Raw genomic sequence first — 5,929 nt, forward strand, 5'->3', positions numbered from 1 at the left:
CCCCCCTACTTTGTTGCCTTACAACCTGGAATTAAAATATATATTTTTTTGGGGGGGGGGGGGGGGGGGGGGTTGTATCATTTTGAAGATGCAAAATATTTTTTTATTGTGAAACAAACAATAAATAAGACAAAAAAAAAGAAAACTTGAGCATGCATAACTATTCACTCCCCCAAAAAGCAAAACTTTGTAGAGCCAACTTTTGCAGCAATTACAGCTGCAAGTCTCTTGGGGTATGTTTCTATAAGCTTGGCACATCTAGTCACTGGGATTTTTGCCAATTTTTCAAAGCAAAACTGCTCCAGCTCCTTCAAGTTGGATGGGTTCCGCTGGTGTATAGCTTTAAGTCATACCACAGATTCTCAATTGGATTGAGGTCTGTGCTTTGACTAGGCCATTCCAAGACATTTAAATGTTTCTCCTTAAACCACTCGAGTGTTGCTTTAGCAGTATGCTTAGGGACATTGTCCTGCTGGAAGGTGAACCTCCATCCCAGTCTCAAATCTCTGGAAGACAAACAGGTTTCCCTCAAGAATGTCCCTGTATTTAGCGCCATCCATCATTCCTTCAATTCTGACCAGTTTCTCAGTCCCTGCCAATGAAAAACATCCCCACAGCATGATGCTGCCACCACCATGCTTCACTGGGGATGGTGTTCTCAGGGTGATGAGAGGTGTTGGGTTTGCACCAGACATAGCGTTTTCCTTGATGGCCAAAAAGCTAAATTTTAGTCTCATCTGACCAGAGTACCTTCTTCCATATGTTTGGGGAGTCTCCCACATGCCTTTTGGTGAACACCAAACCAGTTTGGTATTTTTTTTTTTAAGCAATGGCTTTTTTTCTGGCCACTCTTCCATAAAGCCCAACTCTGTGGAGTGTACTGCTTAAATTGGTCCTATGGACAGATACTCCAATCTCCGCTGTGGAGCTTTGCAGCTCCTTCAGGGTTATCTTTGGTCTCTTTGTTGCCTCTCTGATTAATGCCCTCCTTGCCTGGTCTGTGAGTTTTGGTGGGCTGCCCTCTCTTGGCAGGTTTGTTGTGGTGCCATATTCTTTCCATTTTTTAATAATGGATTTAATGGTGCGCCGTGGGATGTCCAAAGTTTCTGATATTTTTTTATAACCCAACCATGATCTGTACTTCTTCACAACTTTGTCCCTGACCTATTTGGAGAGCTCCTTGGTCTTAAATGGTGTCGCTTGCTTGGTGGTGCCCCTTGCTTAGTGGTGTTGCAGACTCTGGGGCCTTTCTACTGAGATCATGTGACAGATCATGTGACACTTAAAAGTCCACCTGTGTGCAATCTAACTAATTATGTGACCTCCGGAGGTAATTGGTTGCACCAGATCTTATTTAGGGGTTTCATAGCAAAGGGGGTGAATAGATATGCACGCACCACTTTTCCGTGTTTAAATTTTTTTAAACAAGTTCTTTTTTTCATTTCACTTCACCAATTTGGACTATTTTGTGTATGTCCATTACATGAAATCCAAATAAAAATGTAAATTACAGGGTGTAATGAAACAAAATAGGAAAAATGCCAAGGGGGGTGAATACTTCTGCAAGGCACTGTATTTGCAGGGCCAGATGTAAACAGCTCCAGTGAGAGGTGTGAAGTCCACACAGGAGGATTGGAGAGACGACCACCTGACTGGGAGAGACGACCACCTGACTGGGAGAGACGACCACTTGACTGGGAGAGACGACCACCTGACTGGGAGAGACGACCACTTGACTGGGAGAGACGACCACCTGACTGGGAGAGACGACCACTTGACTGGGAGAGACGACCACTTGACTGGGAGAGACGACCACCTGACTGGGAGAGACGACCACCTGACTGGGAGAGACGACCACCTGACTGGGAGAGACGACTGGATCAAATAAAGACTTTAGAAAACCTCAACAACCAGATCTGGACAGAAGTTGGGAAATATTGGCTTCTGTGTGTGTGTGTGTGTGTGTGTGTGTGTGTGTGTGTGTGTGTGTGTGTGTCTAGTGATCAGTGCGGGTGGGCCCATGGTTTGGTGTATATCCAGCAGAATCCTTACAGCTGATTTATTCCCCCAGTCTGTTTCTCAATAAGGAATTCATTTCAAGGGACTGAAGCTGGGCAACTGGAGCGTGTAACAGTGAGCTACACCGCTCCAAGTGTTCCATCTTGGAACATAATATTCGCTTCACTAATTGGCTTGCCCCTATCCAAACATTACCAGCCAACCCACACACCCAGCGAGAGAGAGGAGAGAGCGAGAGAGAGGGCTCTACACTGCTAGGTTGTTGTCACTGTTTGCTGCAAAGGCCAACAGACCTCCTGTTATTGTTTTCAGTGGCTGGACTCAGCCCACCTGGCAGCAAACTCTCTCTCCCTCTCACACACACTATTGCTATCCCCGTGAGGACCAAATAATTGATTCCCATCCAAAATCCTATCCCTAAATCTAACATTAACCTTAGTTCTATCCCTAATTATAACCCTAAACCTAACCTAAAATAGTATTTTTCCTCAGGGAGCCAGCAAAATGTGGACCGGCAAAATTAATTTCTTGTTTTACTATCCTTGCGAGGACTTCTGGTGCTCACAAGGACAGTTAAACATATATACACACACATACAGGAAGGTTATTTTTACAGGAGGTGGAGGGGAAAGGGAGTCCAGGCACAGGGGTCTATTTCAGGTCCACGTCCCACCAATCAGTGTTTGACAGGTTCTCAGTGATACCAGCAGAACAGAACAATACCACCATGTTTGACTTCCTCTGATCATGGTCACCCTGCCTCCCAGCCCCCTTCCCACAGAAAGGATGACCTGAAACTGGAGTGTGTTCCATATGGCACCCTATTCCCTTTATAGTGTACTACTTTAGACCATAACCCATAGGGCTGTGAACTACATAGGGAATAGTGTGCCATTTGGGACAGGTCAAATGGAATAGGGTGCAATTTGGGACAGGTCAAATGGAATAGGGTGCCATTTGGGACAGGTTAAATGTGAATATGGTGCCATTTGGGACAGGTTAAATGGGAATATGGTGCCATTTGGGACATGTCAGGGTTAATATGGTGCCATTTGGGACAGGTTAAATGGTAATATGGTGCCATTTGGGACAGGTCAGGGTTAATATGGTGCCATTTGGGACATGTCAATTGGAATAGGGTGCCATTTGGCACAGGTGAAAGGGAATATGGTGCCATTTGGGATGCATCCTGGGTCTTTTATGTACCTATCTGGACTTGTAGGCTACCTACTATATTTATGAACAACCCCCTAAACAAATAGTTTCATTTCATCCTCCTATAGCCTTATTGACATGTTACGTTATAGCCTATGGGCAGTCCTAGGACTGGAGATAGTGATCTATACCTTCCTTTGTTATTGTCTTTAACGTCAAAAGGCCCGCCTCTCTTTATGCTCCCCCAACCCACCTCTAAACCCCCTAGCTAAAAATAATTTCAGAATGAACACTGTGCGACTCCAACTGTCGAAATAACAATTGCTTTGTGTGTTCAAAGAAAGCAACTAGAGAGAGTACAGTGAGAGAAAGAGTAGGGAGAAAGAGATTAGAGCGAGAGAGATAGGGGGAAGGAATGCTGTGAGGAGGGTAGAGTGACCGACTGATGAGCTTGTAGTTATCAGTAACTAATGGTTTTGGGAATGTTCACTGATACTAATGGTCCATGTCACCACTCTGGAACTACTGTGGAACACTTACAGCACAAAACAACTCCCCGACTTTAATCATTTCAGAGAAAGAAAGTCATTCAAGAGGGGGACAAGGAATTTAAGGCATTTATCCTGCGTATTGGATATAAGCCTCATTCTTTGGTCTGTTTTAAAATCGCCTGACCGTTAATCTGTGTGATTGGAACGTGGGGCCAAGTCCAACCTCTCCTCCTCTGGTAATGCTCACAGTCTGGTCACCCACTTAGTGTCTAGCTCTAGGGACCGATACACATCAAAAGCCCCCTGGCCTGAACCCAATTCAACTCCTTTCGGCCTCCCTCTCCGTCTCGGCAGTGAAGTGCTCGCGTAGAACTAAGCACACGAAACCGCCGCCTTTGGCCAATAGCCGTTTTGTTGAAGAGGTTCTTTGTCCAGTCTAGTCCGTGTTTGATCTGTGACCCCCCCCCCCCCTCCCGGTCTCTCCTAGCTGTTCTGTCACTGTTGTGACTCATGTCCTTTCCGTTCCGTCGCTCCCTCTCTCAATTAAAAAAAGAGGGAAAAACTTCAAACCTTCCGACCTTCGTTCTGCCTTTCCTGTTTCCACTAAACACAGGGCTCCCTCTCCTATTTTAGTCAAATCCCCCCACGCTCCCTGCGTATCCTGCCTTTCCTGTTTCCACTAAACACAGGGCTCCCTCTCCTATTTTAGTCAAATCCCCCCACGCTCCCTGCGTATCCTGCCTTTCCTGTTTCCACTAAACACAGGGCTCCCTCTCCTATTTTAGTCAAATCCCCCCACGCTCCCTGCGTATCCTGCCTTTCCTGTTTCCACTAAACACAGGGCTCCCTCTCCTATTTTAGTCAAATCCCCCCACGCTCCCTGCGTATTCTGCCTTTCCTGTTTCCACTAAACACAGGGCTCCCTCTCCTATTTTAGTCAAATCCCCCCAAGCTCCCTGCGTATCCTGTCTTTCCTGTTTCCACTAAACACAGGGCTCCCTCTCCTATTTTAGTCAAATCCCCCCACGCTCCCTGCGTATCCTGCCTTTCCTATTCCAGTCTTTTAAAGGTAGTGATGACAGTCTTACGTAACAGGGCTGAGCTGATTTGAGTATTAACAACCAATCACAGCTGTTGCCTGAAAACTCTGATAAGACTCCTAAAATGGATGTCTCTCCAACCAGTGCTGCACAATGAAACACTTACACACTCACACCAGCCCCATTAACACGACCATGTCCATAATGACAGTTACACACACTCACCAGCCCCATTAACACGACCATGTCCATAATGAGTTACACACACCAGCCCCATTAACATGACCATGTCCATAATGACAGTTACACACACCAGCCCCATTAACATGACCATGTCCATAATGACAGTTACACACCAGCCCCATTAACATGACCATAATGAGTTACACACACCAGCCCCATTAACATGACCATGTCCATAATGACAGTTACACACACCAGCCCCATTAACATGACCATGTCCATAATGACAGTTACACACACCAGCCCCATTAACATGACCATGTCCATAATGACAGTTACACACACCAGCCCCATTAACATGACCATGTCCATAATGACAGTTACACACCAGCCCCATTAACATGACCATGTCCATAATGACAGTTACACACACCAGCACCATTAACATGACAATGTCCATAATGACAGTTACACACACCAGCCCCATTAACATGACCATGTCCATAATGACAGTTACACACACCAGCCCCATTAACATGACCATGTCCATAATGACAGTTACACACACCAGCCCCATTAACATGACCATGTCCATAATGACAGTTACACACACCAGCCCCATTAACATGACCATGTCCATAATGACAGTTACACACCAGCCCCATTAACATGACCATAATGAGTTACACACACCAGCCCCATTAACATGACCATGTCCATAATGACAGTTACACACACCAGCCCCATTAACATGACCATGTCCATAATGACAGTTACACACCAGCCCCATTAACACGACCATGTCCATAATGAGTTACACACACCAGCCCCATTAACATGACCATGTCCATAATGACAGTTACACACACCAGCCCCATTAACATGACCATGTCCATAATGACAGTTACACACACCAGCCCCATTAACATGACCATGTCCATAATGACAGTTACACACACCAGCCCCATTAACATGACCATGTCCATAATGACAGTTACACAGAAAAAGTGTGTTCAAAAGACACCCAGCAGAGTTTAAACA

The sequence above is a fragment of the Oncorhynchus mykiss genome, chromosome 3 (assembly GCF_057628025.1).
Source record: "Oncorhynchus mykiss isolate SJ-2025 chromosome 3, ASM5762802v1, whole genome shotgun sequence".
Taxonomy (NCBI): domain Eukaryota; kingdom Metazoa; phylum Chordata; class Actinopteri; order Salmoniformes; family Salmonidae; genus Oncorhynchus; species Oncorhynchus mykiss.